The sequence below is a fragment of the Rhinoraja longicauda genome, chromosome 4 (genome assembly GCF_053455715.1).
Source record: "Rhinoraja longicauda isolate Sanriku21f chromosome 4, sRhiLon1.1, whole genome shotgun sequence".
Taxonomy (NCBI): Eukaryota; Metazoa; Chordata; class Chondrichthyes; order Rajiformes; family Arhynchobatidae; genus Rhinoraja; species Rhinoraja longicauda.
In genome coordinates, this window is record NC_135956.1 from 68,999,958 (window position 1) to 69,022,019 (window position 22,062).

The window sequence follows — 22,062 nt, forward strand, 5'->3', positions numbered from 1 at the left end:
TCAATTAGAACACAGAAGGGCAGCACGGTGGCACAGCAGTAGAGTTACTGCCTCACAGCGTCAGAGACCCGGGGTCGATCCTGACTCTGGGTGCTGTCTGTACGCTCTCCCTGTGACCGCGTGGGTTTACTCCGGTGCTCTGGTTTCCTCCCACACTCCAAAGCTTGCAGGTTTGTAGGTTGATTGACTTCGGTAAAAATTGTAACTTGTGCGTGTAGGTTAGTGGTACTGTGCGGGATGATCACTGGTCAGCGCGGACTCGGTGGGCTGAGAAGTCTGTTTCCATGCTGTATGTACAAACTAAACTAAACTAAACTAAACTGAACTGCTGGAGTAACTCAGCGGGTCAGGCAGCATCTCTGGAGAACACGGACACAGAGTGCTGGAGTAACTCAGCGGGTCAGGCAGCATCTCTGGAGAACACGGACACAGAGTGCTGGAGTAACTCAGCGGGTCAGGCAGCATCTCTGGAGAACACGGATAGGTGACATTTGCTGTTGTTTCGTTCAGTTTAGTTTAGTTTATTAATGTCACGTTTGCTGAGGTGCAGTGAAAGATTTTTGTTGCGTGCTGTCCGTTCAAAGAAAAGATTATACATGAATACAATCAAGCTGTCCACAGTGTACAGATACAGTATAAAGGGTGCAACAAATCAACAACCACGTTTAGAATTATTTCGCTGCAACCCTGAACCCATCTCCATCCCAGTGAACCCCGACATTATCCAGTGAACCCCAACAGCATCCCAAATTAACCCCAACATCCCATCCAGAGAACCCCGACATCATCCCAGAGAACCCCGACATCATCCCAGTGAACCCAACATCATCCAGAGAACCCCAACATCCCATCCCAGAGAACCCGACATCATCCTAGTGCATTCAAGAGAGAATTAGATAAAGCTCTTAAGGATAGCGGAGTGAGGGGGTATGGGAGAGGGCAGGAACGGGGTACTGATTGAGAATGATCAGCCATGATCACATTGAATGGCGGTGCTGGCTCGAAGGGCCGAATGCCTCCTCCTGCACCTATTGTCTATTGAACCACGACATCATCCAGTGAACCCAGACATCATCCCAGTGAACCCCGACATCACCGCCCCAGTGAACCCCATCTCCACCCCACCCCAGTGAACCACAACATCATCATCCAGTGAACCACAACATCATCATCCCAGTGAACCACAACATCATCATCCCAGTGAACCCCGACATCATCCCAGTGAACCCGACATCACTGCCCCAGTGAACCCCGACATTATCCCAGTGAACCCCGACATCATCCCAGTGAACCCTGACATCACTGCCCCCAGTGAACCCCAACATCCCATCCCAGTGAACCCCATCTCCATCCCAGTGAACCCCGACATCATCCCAGTGAACCCCGACATCATCCAGTGAACCCCGACATCATCCCAATGAACCCCGTCTCCAACCCTGTGAACCCCAACATCGTCCCAGTGAACCCTGACATTATCCCAGTGAACCCCAACATCCCATCCAGAGAACCCCAACATCACCCCAGTGAACCTCAACATCATCCCAGTGAACCCCAACATCATCCCAGTGAACCGCAATATCATCCCAGTGAACCGCAAGATCATCCCAGTGAACCCCGTCTCCAACCCTGTGAACCCCGACATCGTCCCAGTGAACCCCAACATTATCCCAGTGAACCCCAACATCCCATCCCAGAGAACCACAACATCACCCCAGTGAACCTCAACATCATCCCAGTGAAACCCAACATCATCCCAGTAAACCACAACATCATCCCAGTGAACCCCATCTCCATCCCAGTGAACCCAAGATCATCCAGTGAACCCCAACATCATCCCAGTAAACCACAACATCATCCCAGTGAACCCCATCTCCATCCCAGTGAACCCGAAGATCATCCCAGTGAACCCAACATCATCCCAGTGAACCCCGACATCACCCCAGCGAACCCAACATCATCCCAGTGAAACCCCATCTCCATCCAGTGAACCCCAACATCATCCCAGTGAACCCCTACATCATCCCAGTGAACCCTGACATCTCCAGACCAGGGTCTCGCGATCAAATATTCACTGGAGAAACGTTGAAGGAAAATGCGCAATAAATGAAAGAAGCATCCTAAAAAGATGTTGCACTGGAGATTTATTACGATAAGAGGATTAATTTGCGGATTAAAATGTCAGCCCTTCATTTCACTTTAAAATCTCATTACATTCTGCGTGCACCCATCCCTGCCCCCATTATCATGAGATTGTAAAGGAGCTGCAGTCACTGCAGCACCATTCCACCTCACTTTACATCCTCCGAACACACCTGCTTCCTTTAACAGACGGCCAGCGGGCTGGAGCAACAGAGAGACACAAACGAGAATGACGAGAACGAGACCGAGAGACGAGATCCCGGGAATTACTTGGTTAACACACGATGAGCGTTTGACGTCACTCGTTGACGGAACCAAGGATGCCAGAAAATCGGTGGTGGACCTGCCCTCAGATTGAGGATGGGTCCCAACCCGAAACGTTATCTATGTATGTTCTCCAGAGATGCTGCCGCACCTGCTGAGTTACTCCAGCTTTTTGTGCGCTATGCACAGTTCTGGCATCTGCAATTCCCTGAGTCTCTCCATCAACATAGGAGCAGGAGTGGGCCATTCAGCCCACCAAGCCTGGGCTGTCATTCAACATGATCATGGCTGATCTGCCCTGGACTCCATCTCCTCACCTGTGCCAAGTTCCCCATTGCTCTCAATCACCCTGAAGGAGCCATAGAACTATAACGAAGTGTGACTCCATCTACACTTCACGCTGCCTCAGCAAAGTCAAGGACCAGCATGATCAAGAACCAGTCTCATCCCAGTCACTCCCTCTTCTCCCCTCACCCATCAAGCAAGAGGTACAGAAGTATGAAAATGTACACCTTCAGATTCAGGGATAGTTTCTGGTTACTGAACCGCCCACTCACTAACCAGAGAGTGGTTCTGACCTCCCATCTACCTCATTAGACACCCTTGGACTATCTTTAATCAGACTTTACTGGACTTTATCTTGCACTAAACATTATTCCCATTATGCCGCATCTGTGGACGGCTTGATTGTTATTGTGTATATTGGACTGGAGCGACTAGGCTTGTATAAACTGGAATTTAGAAGGATGAGAGGGGATCTTATCGAAACATATAAGATTATTAAGGGGTTGGACACATTAGAGGCAGGAAACATGTTCCCAATGTTGGGGGAGTCCAGAACCAGGGACCACAGTTTAAGAATAAGGGGGTAGGCCATTTAGAACTGAGATGAGGAAAAACTTTTTCAGTCAGAGAGTTGTAAATCTGTGGAATTCTCTGCCTCAGAGGGCAGTGGAGGCCAAGTCTTTGAATGCATTCAAGCGAGAACTAGATAGAGCTCTTAAGGATAGCGGAGTCAGGGGGTGTGGGGAGAAGGTAGGAACGGGGTACTGATTGAGAATGATCAGCCTTGATCACATTGAATGGCGGTGCTGGCTCGAAGGGCCGAATGGCCTACTCCTGCACCTATTGTCTCTTGTCTATATTCTTTCCATTGGATGACTGGTTAACATGCAACATAAAAACTTTTCACTGCACCTCGGTACACGTGACAATAAAGTGAACTAAGCTAAACTAAATGGAAAGAAGCCCTTCGGTCCAACTCTTCCATGCTGACCATTGCCGTTGTAACGCATCTCCAGGGGTGTTGGTGGAGGCAGTAACAACAGAGGCTTTTAGACAGGCACACGGATATGCAGGGAATGGAGGGATATGGATCACATGCGGGCAGGGGGGATTAGTTTAACGGCATCATGTTCGGTATGGGCATTGTGGGCTGAAAGGCCCATTTCTGTGCTCATAGAGTCTTAGAGAGTGATAGAGTCATTCAGCAGGGAAACAGGCCCTTCGGCCCAACAGGGCGTCATGGTGGCGCAGCGGTAGAGTTTCTGCCTTACGGCGAATGCAGCGCCGGAGACTCAGGTTCGATCCTGACTACGGGCGCCGTCTGTACAGAGTTTGTACGTTCTTCCCGTGACCTGCGTGGGTTTTCTCCGAGATCTTCGGTTTCCTCCCACACTCCAAAGACGTACAGGTATGCAGGTTAATTGGCTGGGCAAATGTAAAAATTGTCCCTAGTGGGTGTAGGATAGTGTTAGTGTGCGGGGATCGCTGGGCGGCGCGGACCCGGTGGGCCGAAGGGCCTGTTTCTGCGCTGTATCTCTAAATCTAAATCTAATAAAAACCAAAAAAACTTGCCCGTGCCAACTAAGACGCCCCATCTGCGTAAATTCCACCTGTCTGTTTCCCCGCTGCATCTCTAAAGTCTAAAATAAACCGATGCCTTTCCCACCGAACCAGAGAAGCAGACACATAGTGCCAGAGTTACTCGGCTGGTCTCTGCAGCATGTCTGGATAGGTGACGTTTCGGGTCGGGACCCTTCTTCAGACTGGGAATTAGGGGAGAGGGAAACTAGATGAAAAGGGTCAGAGTAAATCAGAGCCGGCACCGAAGAGCAGGGGAAGGTGGAGCCCACAATGGCCCATTGTTGGCCGTGGAAGAGATGATAACGAAGGGATATATGGATGCGGGCAGTGGAACTGGTGGGACGACTAGGGTGGGGGAGGGGCGGAGAGCGAGGGAATGCAAGAATGACTTGCAATTAGAGAAATCATCGCTAATACCGCTGGGTTGTAAGCTGCCCCAGTAAAACATGAGGTGCTGTTCCTCCAATTTCGAGTCTGTCCCTCGAAACTGTCCCTATCCATGTACCTGTCCAAACTGTCCCTATCCATGTACCTGTCCAAACTGTCCCTATCCATGTACCTGTCCAAACTGTCCCTTTCCATGTACCTGTCCAAACTGTCCCTTTCCATGTACCTGTCCAAATGTCCCTATCCATGTACCTGTCCAAACTGTCCCTTTCCATGTACCTGTCCAAATGTCCCTATCCATGTACCTGTCCAAATGTCCTTTAAATGCCTAGCTGTTATCAGGCAACTGAACCACCCTACCAACAACTAGAGAGCAGTCCTAAACTACCATCTACCTCATTGGACTATCTTGATCTGGCTTTGCTGGCTTTATCTCACCGTGGGCGGCACGGTGGCGCAGCGGTAGAGTTGCTGCCTTACAGCGAATGCAGCGCCTGAGACTCAGGTTCGATCCTGACTACGGGCGCCGTCTGTACGGAGTTTGTACGTTCTCCCCGTGACCTGCGTGGGTTTTCTCCGAGATCTTCGGTTTCCTCCCACACTCCAAAGACGTGCAGGTATGTAGGTTAATTGACTGGGTAAATGTAAAAATTGTCCCTAGTGTGTGTAGGATAGTGTTAATGTGCGGGGATCGCTGGGCGGCGCGGACTCGGTGGGCCGAAGGGCCTGTTTCCGCGCTGTATCTCTAAATCTAAAAAAAAAATCTTGCACTAAACATTATTCACTTTCTTCCCTTTGTCATGTATCTGTGCACTGTGGCTCGATTGTAATCATGTGTAATCTTTCCGCTGACTGGTCAGCACACAACAAAAGCTTATCACTGCACCTCGGTACACCTGACAATAAACTAAACTCAAGTGTTGTTATGGTACCTGCCTCAACTACCTCCTCTGGCAGCTCGTTCCATGCACCCATTCCTTTCACCCTTAGTGTGAGAAACCTGATCCTCGTTCCCTTTAAATCTTTTCCTTTTCACCTTAAATCCATGCACTCTATTAGGGACTTTAGAGATACAGCGCAGAAACTGAACCTTCGGCCTGCCGACTCCGGGTCAACCGGGCCATACCGATTACACTTGCACTATCCTACACACTAGTGACAATTTACAATTCTATCCAAGCTAATTGACCTATAAATCTGTATGTCTTTGGAGTGTGGGAGGAAACCGGAGCAAAACCCATGCGGTCACAAGGGGAACGTACAAACTCTGTACAGACAGCACCCGTAGTCGGGATTGTACCCGGGTCTCTGGCGCTGTGAGGCAGCAACTCTACCGCTGCACCACTGTGCCACCCCTCTTAGACAATAGACAATAGGTGCAGGAGGAGGCCATTTGGCCCTTCGAGCCAGCACCGCCATTCAATGTGATCATGGCTGATCATTCTCAATCAGTACCCCGTTCCTGCCTTCTCCCCATACCCCCTGACTCCGCTATCCTTAAGAGCTCTATCTAGTTCTTTCTTGAATGCATTCAGAGACTTGGCCTCCACTGCCTTCTGAGGCAATGAATTCCACAGATGTACAACTCTCTGACTGAAAACGTTTTTCCTCATCTCCGTTCTAAATGGCCTACCCCTTATTCTTAAACTGTGGCCCCTAGTTCTGGACTCCCCCAACATTAGGAACATGTTTCCTGCCTCTAGCGTGTCTAATCCCTTAATAATCTTATATGTTTCAATAAGATCCCCTCTCATCCTTCTAAATTCCAGTGTATACAAGCCCAGTCGCTCCAGTCTTTCAACATACGACAGTCCCGCCGTTGGGAAAAGGTTTTGCCACAACAATGTCTTTGGTTAAATTCCTGGCAAGTGTCATTATTCGATTTTAAATACGGTCATTAAATCTGAAGAACTGGTAGATTTGGAATCACTCCACAACTATCCATTTTAAGGCTAATAAAATCTTAAACAGTCGGGGCAAACATTGAACATAGAACAGTACAGCTCAAGAACAGGCCCTTCAGCCCACAATGTCCGTGCTGAACATGTGGGCGGCACAGTAGCGCAGCGGTAGAGTTGCTGCTTTACAGCGAATGCAGCGCCGGAGACTCAGGTTCGATCCTGACTACGGGTGCTGCACTGTAAGGAGTTTGTACGTTCTCCCCGTGACCTGCGTGGGTTTTCTCCGAGATCTTCGGTTTCCTCCCACACTCCAAAGACGTACAGGTATGTAGGTTAATTGGCTGGGTAAAATGTAAAAATTGTCCCTAGTGGGTGTAGGATAGTGTTAATGTACGGGGATCGCTTGGCGGCACGGACTTGGAGGGCCGAAAAGGCCTGTTTCCGGCTGTATATATATGATGATATGATGCCAAGACCAGATCTTATCTACAGGTGAATTCTGGGCTGACACGGTGGCGCAGCGGTAGAGTTGCTGCCTCACAACACCAGGGACCCAGGTTCGATCCTGACCACGGGTGCTGTTTGTACGGAGTTTGCACGTCTCCCAGTGACCCGTGTTTACCAGGTGTGAGTGACCCATGTTTACCCGGGTGCTCCGGTTTCCTCGCACACTCCAAAGCCGAGCATGTTTGTAGGTTAATTAGTTTCGGTAAAAATTGTAAATTGTCTCTCCTGTGTGGGATAGTGTTAGTGTACGGGGTGACCGCAGGTCAGCGTGGGTTCACTGTACACGTGACAATATTCAAAACTCAACTCCACATTGGCAGAAGATCCCTCTTCCTTTCCACTAGCCCATAGTCCATCTCTCCCATCTCGCTTGCCTCTGCCCTTGTAGCCTTCTGTCCATCCATCTGCTAACCATACCCCCCTCCACGATATCCACCTATCACTTGGGTAGCTTATTGGGTAACGTATTCGGTAGTTTACAACCCAACAGTATGAACACTGAATTCTCCAATTTTAGATAAACTCTAACAAACCCCCCTCCCCTTTCTCCCCCACATCCCCCTTTCTTCCCTCCCTCCTTGTGCCTCACCTGGACTTGCACCTATGTCTCCCCTCCCACTCCACCTACATTCCTTCCTCTGATTTCACAATTTACAACTCTTCAATCCTTTTGTCTCATACCTCTATTTCATCTCCGCCCTTTGTTCCAACCATCTGCCTATTAACCCTCCCCCCCCCCCGGCTGTGTCCACCGATTACCAGCCACGCTTCGTCCTGCCCCATCTCTCTTCCAGCTTCCTCTCCCCACCCCCACAGAGTCAGTCTGAGGAAGGGTCTTGACCCGAAATGTCACCTATCCACCTTCTCCAGAGATGCTGCCGGATCCGCTGAGTTACTCCAGCACTTTGTGTTCTACTCAACATTCCAGCATCTACACTCTCTTGCAACTGCTTGCCTTCTGCAGAAACCTCCATCCCTCTCCGTCCCCTCCCTCGCCCCCTCACTGCCTCCCACCCTCCGGCCTTAGTAAACACACTCGTCCCAAACCTGCTGCCCGAACTACAACTCCAATCATCTGCCTGCCATCTTGCTCCCTGATCCAGGGGGATCAAAAACACACACATGCACACATGATCACACATCCACACACATGCAAACACACACGTGCACACATGATCATACATCCACACACATGCAAACACACACACGTGCACACACGATCACACATCCACACACATGCAAACACACACACGTGCACACATGATCACACATCCACACTTGCAAACACACACATGCACACATGATCACACATCCACACACATGCAAACACACACATGCAAACACACACATGCACACATGATCACACATCCACACACATGCAAACACACACACATGCACACATGATCACACATCCACACACATGCAAACACACGCATTATGCACACACACACATTATGCACACACACACATTATGCACACACACATTCACAAGCTCACATGTGCACTGACACACACATATACACACACACACACACACATGCTCACACAAACACAGAGACATACACACAGACACAGAGTCAGACACACAAACACAGGCACACACACACACAAACACATACAGGCATGGACACATACATGCATGAAAGCCGATAGATGAATGTATGCATGCATGAGCATGCCCACGCAAACAGTCACACACATGCGAGCACGCACACAGATACACACATATGCACACAGACACAAATGCACACCCACACGTGCACACACACACGCACACACACACACACACGCGCCTACATGCATGCACCCAAGCTCAGACACAAATCAGAGCGAGCAAACACTCTCTCCTGCCATTCCCCACTGATTAACTCCAAGACCCAGGCACGGCGTTATCACTGGCACGGCCCTTACGAGAGGCAAGTGTGTTCAATGCCTTCAATTATGGCCCGCCACATCTCCCGGAGTCAGTGCCGCGCGGTTTTATGGTTCCATTTATGTCAGCGTCCCAGTGTCAGCTGGTAATAAACTGGGTACAATTACAGCACAGAGGAGCGGGCGGACTGACAGAGAGACATGCCTTAACTCTGCCCACCCCCCTCTCTCCCCCCACTATCCACCTCCATACCTCAGCCCCCCAAAAAACACTATTTATCATCAGAACACCCTGTGTATCCACAGACTAAAGAGGCCACTAATTAAGATATATCTGGTGAACAAGTGTCTGTTTTTTTTTTTACACACTGACTCCTTTAACATATCATGCGTGCACTCGGCAATCTACTCTGCGTTTCCATAATGAGAAAACTGTGATATGTTAAAAAAAACTCTGTGAAATCTTTCATCCTCCCAGGGGAGGTGCCTTGATATAGAGCATTCATCACCGTGATTCTAATATCAGTTATTTTGTGCCTCCTCTGCTCCTACCAGAATTAATTTTTTTGCTTTAATTACTCTCTTTGCTGGAATGCTGATGAAGGAGGGGAATCGTCAGGCGGGAATTGGGGCTCAGTTTCCCACTGGTTTAATTTGAATCGGCCCCGTCGGGAGCGCCAGGCGAGCGAGATACTGTGGCAGGGCACGTCACAGGAACGGTGGCAAGAGAGAGAGAGAGAGAGAGAGAGAGAGAGAGAGAACAGAGGGAGAGAGGCAGAGGGGGAGAGTGAAAAAGAGAGAGAGAGGAAGGGGGAGGTTGGGAGTGAAAGAGAGAGAGGGAGGGAGAAAGAGGAAGTAGGGGGAAGGGGAAGAGGGGCAAGAGAGAGAGAGAGAGAGAGGTAGAGAGGGGAGGGAGTGAGAGAGAGAGGGTGGCGGGGAAGACGAGTGGGGTGAGAGGCCAGTTCATTGGCTATATTTAAGAGGGAGTTAGATGTGGTCCTTGTGGCTAAAGGGATCAGGGGGGTATGGCGAGAAGGCAGGTACGGGCTACTGAGCTGGATGATCAGCCATGATCATATTGAATGGCGGTGCAGGCTCGAAGGGCCGAATGGCCTACTCTCCTGCACCTATTTTCCATGTTTCTATGTGAGGCAGTGAGGCAGAAGGAGTGAGAAAGGGGAGAGAGACAGGAAGCGAAAGTGAGAGGGGGAGAGAGAAGGTGATGGCAGAGAGAGAGGGCAGTGGGGAAAGGGGGAGGGGGGAAGAGAATGAGGGGGTGGCAGAATAAGGGGGAGAGGCAGAGGGAGGGTAAGGTGGAGAGAGGGAAGAGGTAGACGAGAAAAGGCATGAAGGAGAATGAGAAAGGGGGTGATGAGGGAGATGGGAGAGGGTGAAAAGAGAGGTGGGGGGAGGGAGAGAGGAGAAAAAGAGGGAGGGGGAGGAGGAGAGTGGGGAAAGGAGTGAGAGTGAGGGAGGGAGAAAGGTGGAGTGGGAGGGGAGAGGGAATGAGATCGAGGTAGGTACAGAGAAAGAGAGGCAGTGATGGAAAGACCTCTCCCACACACACCAGCCCGATAACCACACTCACTGTGGACAGTCACAGAAACAAACCAGACGTAGCATTCAAGACCCAAATTCACAGACATCTGTGATTGTACAAGACGGAGGTGAGGCCACCTGTCCATTTAGAACGGAGATGAGGAAAAACCTTTTTCAGTCCGAGAGTTGTGAATCTGTGGAATTCTCTGCCTCAGAAGGCAGTGGAGGCCAATTCTCTGGATGCATTCAAGAGAGAGATAGATAGAGCTCTTAAGGATAGCGGAGTCAGGGGGTATGGGGAGAAGGCAGGAACGGGGTACTGATTGAGAATGATCAGCCATGATCACATTGAATGGCGGTGCTGGCTCGAAGGGCCGAATGGCCTCCTCCTGCACCTATTGTCTATTGTCTATTGTGTTCAGTTTTGGTCACCCTGCAATAGGAAGGAGGTCATTAAGGTGGAAAGGGTGCAGAAAAGATTTATAAGGATGTTGCCAGGACTTGAGGGCCTGAGCTACAGGGAGAGGTTGTGCAGGCCAGGACTTTATTCCTTGGAGCGCAGGAGGATGAGGGGTGATCTTATAACCTTAAAGCTGGATAAAAACATGAGAGAAATAGATTGGGTGGACTCACAGTCTCTTGCCCACAGTAGGGGAATTGAGAACCAGAGGGCGTAGGTTTACGGTGAGGGGAATTTAATTGGGGGGGGGGGGGGGAAGATTTAATAGGAATCTGAGGGGGAACTTTTTCGAGGCAGGTACCATCGAGGCAGGTACCATCGCAACGTTTAAGAAACATTTGGACAGGTACATGGACAGGACAGGTGTAGAGGGAGAGGGGGCAAACGCAGGCAGGTGGGACTAGTGTCGGTGGGGCATGTTAGTACCGCGGTGTGGGCAAGTTGGGCCGAAGGGTCTGTTTCCACGCTGTCTGGCTCTATGACTCTATTACAAGTTGCAGTAAAAATACAAACCAGGAGTGGGGGGGGGGGCGAACAGAGGGCGGGCGCTGGGGGAATGGTGGGCAGCAACGTGGGGACGGGGGACGGACGGACAGACTGTGAAGGGGTTTTGGGCACCGTGCGAGCTACGTTTAAAAAATCTGGCAATTGGTGATAAATTATTCAGCAGCACACCAGCATCGCAAAGGTGCAGAGCAACAAAATAAAATCTTTTCAAAATCCTGAACTGGAATTTTTTGCAATTAGTACCATGCCATACTGAAGCATTTGATTAAATTTAGCCACAGGATACTTTGACAATCACTAATGAATCAGTAATTACCAGCCCAGGAGGGATGGGAGCTGGGGAACGCTCTTCGGCTCACACTGTTCTGCGCGCACAAACTGAACACAAGCATCTCTTCCCCACCACTGAGAAATCCTCCAAAGAGCCTTCTCAGGGAACGGACCCGTGAAATAAGGGCAGAAACTAATATAGAGACACTCGGAAAATAATACAAGTTCCGTGCAGGAGGGAAATACAGGTGACATTTCACTTTTCACTGAGAGAGGGAGAGAGAACGATAGAGGGGAGAGGGAGAAGGAGAGGGAGGGAGAGAGAGAGAGAGAGAGAGAGAGAGAGAGAGAGAGAGAGAGGGGGGGGGGGGAGATGGAGCGGGAAAGGGGGAGAGGGAGAGGGAATCCAATCATTTTGTCTACAAGGACTGGTGATATTGAGCAGCAGTGTCTCTCTGACTAACAGAGTGACCCTGACGATGAAAAATCCTGGCAAAGTTCTCAGTCCACAGATGATGTGTATCGCTTGGGTTATAATGAGTTTCCAGGTTGCAAATGCTGAGCACATTAATATTCCTTGATGATAATGATCACAGTACCTTCCCCAAAGCCTGTAACTGAGGTAGCGTTTTTTTTTTATGTATTCAAAGCCAGACTCGTCGCGAGAGCTGATCTCTGCTGGTTTTTATTTCACCAGCACCAGACTCACTGCAGAGATTCTTCCTCTTTCGCTGAGTGACTCCTGACATCACCACCTCTGACCCGGTCTCGCTGAGAGTAGAGGTCAAGCCAATGGATATTTCTAAGGTGGAGATTGACAGGCTCTTGATTAGTACGGGTGTCAGGGGTTGTGGGGAGAAGGCAGGAGAATGGGGTTAGGAGGGAAAGATAGATCAGCCATGGTGGTATGGTGGAGTAGACTCAATGAGCCGAATGGCCTAATTCTGCTCCTACATCTTAAAGCAAAAGGTCGGGACTTTAGCAATGATTTTAGAGATACAGTGGGGACCAGCAATCATCCGGTAAACTAGCACTGTCCTACACGCAAGGGACAATATAATATTTTTTACCAAAGCCAATTAATCTGCAAACCCGTAATTCTTTAGAATGTGGGAGGAAACCGGAGTGCCCGGTGAAAACCCACATGGTCACAGGGAAAACGTACAAACTCCGTACAGACAGCAGCCGTTGTCAGGATCGAACCTGGGTCTCTGGCGCTGTGAGGCAGCAATTCTACCGCTGTGCCACCTAGACGTTATGTTACAGTTTTTCTACACCTCTATAAGATCATCCCTCATCCTCCTGCAATGTCCTAAAGTCCTATCCTGCTCAAACCCTCGATCCCTGGCAATGTTGTAAACCTTCTCTGAACCCTTGTGCAAGATGTTTGTGAGGCTGTTCTTGGACTATTGTGTTCAATTCAGGTCACCCTGCTATACTAAAGATGTCATTAGGCCAGACAGAGTGCAGAGATGATTTACGCAGATGTTGCCAGGACTCGAGGGGCTGGGCTGTAGGGAGAGGTTGGGCAGACGAGGACTTTATTCTTTGGAGCGCAGGAGGTTGAGGTGTGATCTTAGAGGGGTATATAAAGTCCGTCAGTACCGCCCCCTCCCACAGTGTGGCGCTCCCTCAGTACTGCCCCTCCCACAGTGCGGCCCTCCCTCCCCGCCCCTCCCACAGTGCGGCCCTCCCTCCCCGCCCCTCCCACAGTGCGGCCCTCCCTCACCCCCCCTCCCACAGTGCGGCCCTCCCTCCCCGCCCCTCCCACAGTGCGGCGCTCCCTCACCCCCTCTCCCACAGTGCGGCCCTCCCTCACCCCCCCCTCCCACAGTGCGGCCCTCCCTCACCCCCCCTCCCACAGTGCGGCGCTCCCTCACCCCCTCTCCCACAGTGCGGCCCTCCCTCACCCCCCCTCCCACAGTGCGGCGCTCCCTCACCCCCTCTCCCACAGTGCGGTGCTCCCTCAGTACCGCCCCTCCCACAGTGCGGTGCTCCCTCAGTGCTTCCCCTCCCACAGTGCTGCCCCTCCCACAGTGCTTCCCCTCCCACAGTGTGGCGCTCCCTCACCCCCCCTCCCACAGTGTGGCGCTCCCTCACCCCCCCTCCCACAGTGTGGCGCTCCCTCACCCCCCCTCCCACAGTGCGGCGCTCCCTCAGTGCTTCCCCTCCCACAGTGCTTCCCCTCCCACAGTGCGGCACTCCCTCCCTGCCCCTCCCTCAGTGCTGCCCCTCCCTCAGTGCTGCCCCTCCCACAGTGTGGTGCTCCCTCAGTACCGTCCCTCCCACAGTGCAGCCCTCCCTCCCTGCCCCTCCCACAGTGTGGCGCTCGCTCACCCCCCCTCCCACAGTGCAGAGCTCCCTCAGTGCTGCCCCTCCCACAGTGCGGCGCTCCCTCACCCCCCCTCCCACAGTGTGGTGCTCCCTCAGTGCTGCCCCTCCCTCAGTGCTGCCCCTCCCACAGTGCGGCCCTCCCTCCCCGCCCTTCCCACAGTGCGGCCCTCCCTCCCCGCCCCTCCCTCTGTACTCCGCTGTAAGTATCGCCCCGAGTTTCTACACTGGATTACAGCAATGAAGTTCAAAAGAGAACATCACCACTATTTGTTTTCCGTTAATAAATGTGTGAATTTGATTATTGCATATTTGAATAACATAATTACTTTATCTCGTGATAGAAAAACACAAACCTTTTTCAATTAGGCAATAATAAATGAGAGCGATAGAAACATTGGGGAATTTTGGTGTTCAGCATGGGTATAGACTCAATACAGATCTTATTGCCTCAGCTAATCCTAAGGTACATTATTCCCCAATAATGCATGCTTTAGAATTCATAATTATGGCCCTGTAATACTCTCGAACGCACAGCTTAATTTATGAAATTCAGCCACTGTTATCCCCCTCTCTAATGGGTCAGCTTGCCAATTAATTAATTAAAAATTAAACAGCCTACTTTTGCAATATCGAAACATTCTCTGCAGTGTGAAAATAGCCAGAAGGCTATAAACTCCAATATTTCCCACTGGGGACTGGTTTCCACACCGGACAAGCTTCCATGGGGTGTTTTGTCATTTCCCATCCAAGTAAAAACGCAACTAATATGGCGAGAGGGGAGAGGGACCTCAGGGGGCTACGTTTTCACTCAGAGGGTAGTCCATATCTGGAACGAGCTGCCAGAGGAAGCTATAGAAGCAGATACTATTACGGCTTTTAAACGACATTTGGAGAGATATTATGGATAAGGTTCAGAGGTAGATGGGCCAAATGGCGGCAGATGGGACTAACCCAGTGTGCCAATGTGGTCGGCATGGACAAGGTGGGCAAAAGGATGCGTCGGGAGTGGATGGGAGAGTGGGATAACATAGGATTACATATCGTGGATGTGGGAGAGGATGTTTCCACCAGTGGGAGAGTCCAGGACTAGAGGGCACAGCTTCAGAATGAAAGGATGTACCTTTAGAAAGGAGACGAGGAGGAATTTCTTTAGCCAGTGGGTGGTGAATGTGTGGAATTCATTGCCACAGTCGGCTGGAGAGGCCGTCATTGGGTATTTTTAAGGCGGAGATTGACAGATTATTGATTAGTAATGGTGTCAGGGGTTATGGGGAGAAGGCAGAGTAGACTTGATACGCTGAATGGCATGATTCTGCTCTTATGACTTATGAACATGAACATTAGGGCAGATACATGGATAGGAAAGGTTCAGAGGGAGAGGGGGCCAAATGGAAGATGCCAACAGTGGGCATGGACAAGATGGGCCGAAGGGCTCCTTTCCCTACTGTTTGGTTCTATATTTTGGTATAGAAAGAGTTTTGGGAGTGTGGTGATGGATTCCATAAGGCCACACATTGCCACAGACAGTCGAGCTGCTGCCTTGTTTTCTATGTGGAGTTTGCACGTTCTCCTTTTCAGTCAGAGAGTTGTGAATCTGGGGAATTCTCTGCCTCAGAAGGCAGTGGAGGCCAATTCTCTGAATGCATTCAAGAGAGAGCTGGATAGAGCTCTTAAGGATAGCGGAGTCAGGGGGTATGGGGAGAAGGCAGGAACGGGGTACTGATTGAGAATGATCAGCCATGATCACATTGAATGGCGGTGCTGGCTCGAAGGGCCGAATGGCCTCCTCCTGCACCTATTGTCTATTGTGAGCGCGTGGGTTTCCTCCGGACGCTCCGGTTTCTTCCCACATCCCAAACGCATGCAGGTTTGGAGGTTAATTGGCCCTCTGTAAATTGCCCCGCGTGTGTGGGGTAGCACGATGTATGGGGAGAGAAGAGACTGCAATCTTGAGATAAAAACAAAGCACTGGAGGAACTCAGTGGGTCCGATTCAGTTTGAAGAATGGTCCCAACCTCACATTTCAGAAGAAGGGTCCCGATCCAAAATGTCACCTATCTATCTCCTCCAGAGATGCAGCCCGATGTGCTGAGTTACTCCAGCACTGTGTTTAGTTTAGAGATACAGCATGAAAACAGGCCCTTCAGCCCTCTTCTCAGGAATTAATGCCACCAGTAATTTGTTTCTCAGGAATAAATATCATCAACAACTTGTCCTGGACCAGCCACATTGAAGCAATGGCCAAGACATCACACTAATGCCTCTACCTCTTTAGAAGGCTTAGGAAGTTCAACATGTTCCCCAACAACTCTCACCAACGCCTACAGATGCGCCATAGAAAACGTTTTATTGGGATACATCACAGAATGGTTTGGGGCCAGCTCCATCCAAGAGCGCAAGTATTTGCAGAGAATTGTGGACGCAGCCCAGACCATCACACAAACCAACCTCCCTTCCATCGATTCCATTTATACCTCACGCTGCCTCGGCAAGGCCACCAGCATCATCAAGGACCAGTCTCACCCCGGTCACTTCGTCTTCTCCCCATCTCCCATCAGGCAAGAGGTACCGAAGTGTGAAAACGCACACACCTCCAGATTCAGGGACAGTTTATTCCCAGCGGTTATCAGGCAACTGAACCATCCTATCACAACGAGAGAGCAGTCCTGCACTACTATCGACCTCATTGGAGACTTTTTAACTATCTTTAATCGGACTTTATCTTGCACTAATATTCTACCATTTATACTGTAGCTGTACACTGTGGACGGCTTGATTATAATCATGCATAGTCTTTTCGTTGACAAAAAAGATTTCTCTTTACCTCGGACACTTGACAATAATAAACTAAATTAAACAGAGTCCATGCCGAACAGCAATCACCCCATACGCTAGTTCTGTCGCACACATTAAGGACAATTTAGAGTAGCCAATTAAACTTCAAACCCCATTCTCCTGCCTTCTCCCCGTAACCTGCACGTCTTTGGAGTGTGGGAGGAAACCGGAGCACCCTGAGAAAACCCACGTGGTCACGGGGAGAACGTACAAACCCTGTACAGACAGCACCCGCGGTCAGGATGGAACCCGAGTCTCTGGCGCTGTGAAGCAGCAAATCTACCGCTGAACCACCGTGCCACCCCTCACCTCTTGTACTTGAGTTTGACTTGATTATATTCATGTATGGTATCTGATCTAATTGGATAGCATGCAAAACAAAGCTTTTCACTGTACCTCACTCAGTACATGTGACAATAATAAACCTAAAGCTAATATTGAAGGGGTTTGTTAAGAGAATTAAGCGCAACAAACCTTTCTCAAACACCACTCCAACAATGAACCGAGAACTTTGTTTTTCATCGACATTGGTTAGGGAAACATGTTGCCTAGGGTGATAACAGGTTTAAATGAACTCTATAAAATTGCCCCTAGTGTGCAGGGAATGGATAGGAAAGTGGGTGGACAGAGAACTAGGGTGAACGGGTGATCGATGGTCAGCATGGACTCGGTGGGCCAAAGATTCAAGAGATTCAAGATTCAAGATATCTTTATTTGTCATCCAAAAAACAAGTTTTTTGGACGAAATTTCGTCACCCACAGTCCAACAATAAGAGCAATAAAATAAGCAAATTACACAACCCCAACCAACACAAAACCCCCCAAAAAGAAACATCCATCACAGTGAGTCTCCTCCAGTCCCCTCCTCACTGTGATGGAAGGCCAGAATGTCTTTTTTCTCTTCCCCTGCCGTCTTCTCCTGCGGTCAGGCTGTTGTCGTTGCCATGTTCCAGGCTGCGCCGGACGGTGAAATGTCCGCAACGGGCCGACCCAAGCCCCGCTGTAAGTCGGGGCGGTCGGGGCTCCCGACATTGAAGCCCCCGCCGAGCAGAGAAAATTCCGTGGCCTATTTCAGGCCGCGCCGGACGGTGAAATGTCCGCGGTGGGCCGACCCAAGCCCCGCGATCCGCTGCCGCTGCCGGAGCTCCCGATGTCGGCATCCACGCGGCCCGAGCCTAAGGCGAGTCGCAGCCGCTCCCGCAGCCTCCGAGAACGGCCGGCTCCGCTGATGGTGAGTCTGGTCCGCGGGCTCTGCGAACCAGAGCCCTGGAGGCCGCCAGCTCCAGGAGTTGGGCCGATGGTAGGCCGCAACAGGAACGGAGACACGGCCCAGAACACAAAGGTCGGGTCTCCGTTCGGAAGGGACACATATTACAATTTTACAGTTCCCCCCCTCCCCCCCACATACACACATAGTACACAAACACAAAAACACCACATCACAACTACAATTAAGACAACAAAAACAACAAAAACACAAAGACAAATGGACTGCAGGTAAGCCGCAGCTGCTAGGGCAGCGCCGCCATCTTCCAAGACAAGGGCCTGTTTCCAGGCTATACCTCTGAACTAAACTAAGATCAGCAAAATTGCAGATGCTGGTTTGCAAAAAACAAAGACCAAAAGAGCTGGATTAACTCAGAGGATCAGACAGCATCCCTGGAGAACATGGATAGAGTGTTTAATATACGGTAGAAGATGGGAGGTCATGTTGCAGTTATATAAGTTGTTGGTGAGGCCACATTTAGAGTATTGTGTTCAGTTCTGGGCACCATGTTATAGAAAAGATGTTGTCAAGCTGGAAAGGATGCGGAGAAAAATTACGAAGAATTTGCCAGGACTCGAGGGCCTGAGCTTAGAGGGTGAGGTTGAGCAGGTTAGGACTTTATACCTTGGAATGCAGTTGGATAAGGGGTGATCTTAGGGAGGTCTACAAAATTATGAGAGGAATAGACAAGTAAACGCACAAAGCATCTTGCCCAGAGTAGGGGGATTGAGAACTGGAGGACAGAGGTTTGAGGTGAGGGGGGAAAGATTTAATAAGAACCTGAGGGGTAACCTTGTTATACGAGAGTGACCGGTAGCACTATATGTCGAACCCTTAGCACTGCGGCTGACAGCTCTTTGTTTAAATTCCCAGGCGTTAAGCCAACAGTGCTGTTTAAACCTTTGCACGCCAAACCGGCAGCGCTGTGTGTATTACCTTTACGCGCCAGTCAGTAGCGCTGTGTGTATTACCTTTACGCGCCAGTCTGTAGTGCTGTGTGTTGCTTTACGCGCCAGTCAGTAGCGCTGTGTGTATTACCTTTACGCGCCAGTCTGTAGTGCTGTGTGTTGCTTTACGCGCCAGTCAGTAGCGCTGTGTGTATTACCTTTACGCGCCAGTCTGTAGCGCTGTGTGTATTGCTTTACGCATCGGTCTGTAGCGCTGTGTATTGTTTTACACGCCAGTCTGCGGCTGATAGCGCTTTGTTCCCAAAGGAGGGGGGATCTGGCTAGGATACAGGCCCCTGCCATTGGTTACAGTTTGAATTTGGGAGTAGGAAAACAACTTTTGTGATACGTTTGAATTTGGGAACAGCGCTATTGGCCAGGACTTACCGGCAGCTATTTCAACACCTGGTTTCTTACCTGTATAAAGGCAGGAGCCAGTAAGCGAGAAATTAGTTCAAGTCCTTGACGAGAGGGGCTGGGTTGCGATCAGAGCCACGGACGGAGGCCACGAGAGGGGGAGGTGTGCTGCCATAAGGTGGGCCCCCGCGTACACCGAGATATGTATTGTTTTTGTTCTCTCTCGTGCCAATAAAACTGATTTGTAACTTAACAGACGAGTGTGCCTTTTTTCTGTTCTACTAGTCAGATCCTTGAACCTGTTCGCTTGTAACACTTGGCGTAGTCGGCAGGATCTGACAAATAGAATAGAAAATGGTTGGTAAAACGAAATAGCAAACGAGATGGGGCTGGTGCAGGCCAAGCTCCCCCCACAGCAAGCTGCTGCCCTTGGTGCAGGGGAGCCCCTCAGGAGGCCGTGCTGCAGGTGGGACCAAGAACCTCCAGTCTTCGAGCTCCTCCAAGGCTGTCACGAGGGAGGTTATTGTTGTAAATTTCACCTGAATGGATCAACACTGGCATCTGCAGGATTTGATCGACTCGCATCATTTTGGAATGTGTATGGCGGCTGCGACAATAATGCGATGTTGAATAGTCACAGTGGAGCAGTGATGGGATTGCATCACAACGCAGGAGGCAGCACGCTTTTTTACAGCATCAACAGGCACTACTTTAGCAATGTGGGACAGTGAAACTGGTGAAAGAATCAAGAGACCTCAAGGTCTGACATCCTTTGTGAATTCATGTTACCCAGCCCGACGGGAACCACAGTTGGTCCGTACAGGAAGCAACGACGAAACAGTGAAGCTATGGGACATTCGGATGAAGGCTACAATCCATAAGTTTCAAAACACGTACCAAGCACTGGCCGCAACGTTTAATGACACAAACGATCAGATTATCTCTGGTGGTATTGGTGATGGCATTAAGGTTTGGGACCCCTGACAAAACAAGTTAATTTCTACCATGCGTGGATACACAGACTCGGTGACTGGGTTGACCCTGAGTGGGGTAAAGGAGAACATCTCCAACCTCGCTGACCATTGGGACAATCTTGTTGGCCATAATATTACAACGTTGTATGTGCGGATTGGCATCACGACCGCGTGATCTTTACTACACCCTGTGGGCCGGATGTAACATGGTGAATGAAGCCTGTCGGCCGGATGTGGCTGTAGCCAAGACTGTTTGAGGGGTGGAATGTTATATGAGAATTTTCCCGAACAGTCTGTGACCCCTAGTGCTGTGGCCATAGCGCTAAGGTTAAAGCCCATAGCGCTGTGGCCAGTAGCGTTATATTTATACCCCACAGTACTGCAGCTGACAGCTCTTTGTTTAAATTCCCACGCGTTAAGCCGACAGCGCTGTTTAAACCTTTGCGCTCCAAACGGGCAGCGCTGTGTGTATTACCTATACACGCCAGCCTGTAGCACTGTGTATTGCTTTATGTGCCAGTCTGTAGCACTGTGTATTGCTTTATATGCCAGTCTGTAGCGGTGTGTATTGCTTTACGTGCCAGTCTGCGGCTGATAGCGTTTTGTTCCCAAAGGAGGGGGGGGGGGGGCTGGGATGCAGGCCCCTGCTATTGGTTATAGTATGAATTTGGGAACAGCACTATTGGCCAGGACTTACCGGCAGTTATTTCAACACCTGATTTCTTACCTGTATAAAGGAGGGGCGCCAGTAGGCCAGGAATTAGTTCAAGTTCTTGACGAGAGGGGCTGGGTTTCGATCAGTGATGCGGACGGGGGCCGAGAGAGAGGGAGGCGTGCTGCTGTAAGACGGGCCCCGCGCATACCAAGATAAGTATTGTTTTCATTCTCTCTCGTGCCAATAAAACTGATTTGTAACTTAACGGGCGAGTGTGCCTTTTTTCTGTTCTACTTGTCAGATCCTCGTAACAAACTAAAGGGTGGTGGGTGTATGAAATGAGCTTCCGAAAGAGGTAGTTGAGGCAGGTACTATCACAACATTTAAGAAACATTATGGACATGTACATGGATAGGATAGGTTTCGGGGGATATGGGTCAAAAGCAAGTGGGACGAGTGTAGATGGGGCATGTTGGCCGGTGTGGGCAAGTTGGGCCAAGGGGCCTGTTTGCACGCTGCATAACTCTATGACTCTATATGACCTTTTGGGTTGGGACCCTTCTGTTTACAAGCCTGTTAAGTTGCGACAAGTGAGATTTTTATTGTTCCGTTGATGGTACATATGACAATGGTAAACTCAAGAATCTTGGAGCGTGGTAATGAGTTAAGAACCACCTTTACAGACGTAGGAAAATCTTTCAGGAAACCAGGGCGTCTGAAAACACTTTCCTTCAGACTTCCAGTTGAAATGATTCAACAGCGCACTGTGTATACATAGGAAATGAAATACCTATGGCAATGTTTCAACAGCGCACTGTGTATACATAGGAAATAAAATACCTCCCAGCCTCGAGGTCTGTTCATATTGACTCACTGTAAAACGACAGAATACTTCGGAAGGAGAACTGGACGTGGAAAGGAAATATTTTCCGAGAAGTATATTTATTCCGGATATCAAAGGCGTGTTGTACACAGTGTTTG

The 22,062-nt window shown here is 50.0% G+C and overlaps 1 protein-coding gene and 1 pseudogene across 5 annotated transcripts in view; one reads left to right on the forward strand and one right to left on the reverse strand.

Moving 5' to 3' along the window:
* The window catches only part of znf521 (zinc finger protein 521), a 313,369-nt gene that overhangs the window by 77,809 nt on the left and 213,498 nt on the right, over nt 1-22,062 (reverse strand). The gene's annotated exons all lie outside the window — the stretch shown is intronic.
* Nucleotides 11,492-20,601, forward strand: LOC144592538 (U5 small nuclear ribonucleoprotein 40 kDa protein pseudogene; annotated as a pseudogene).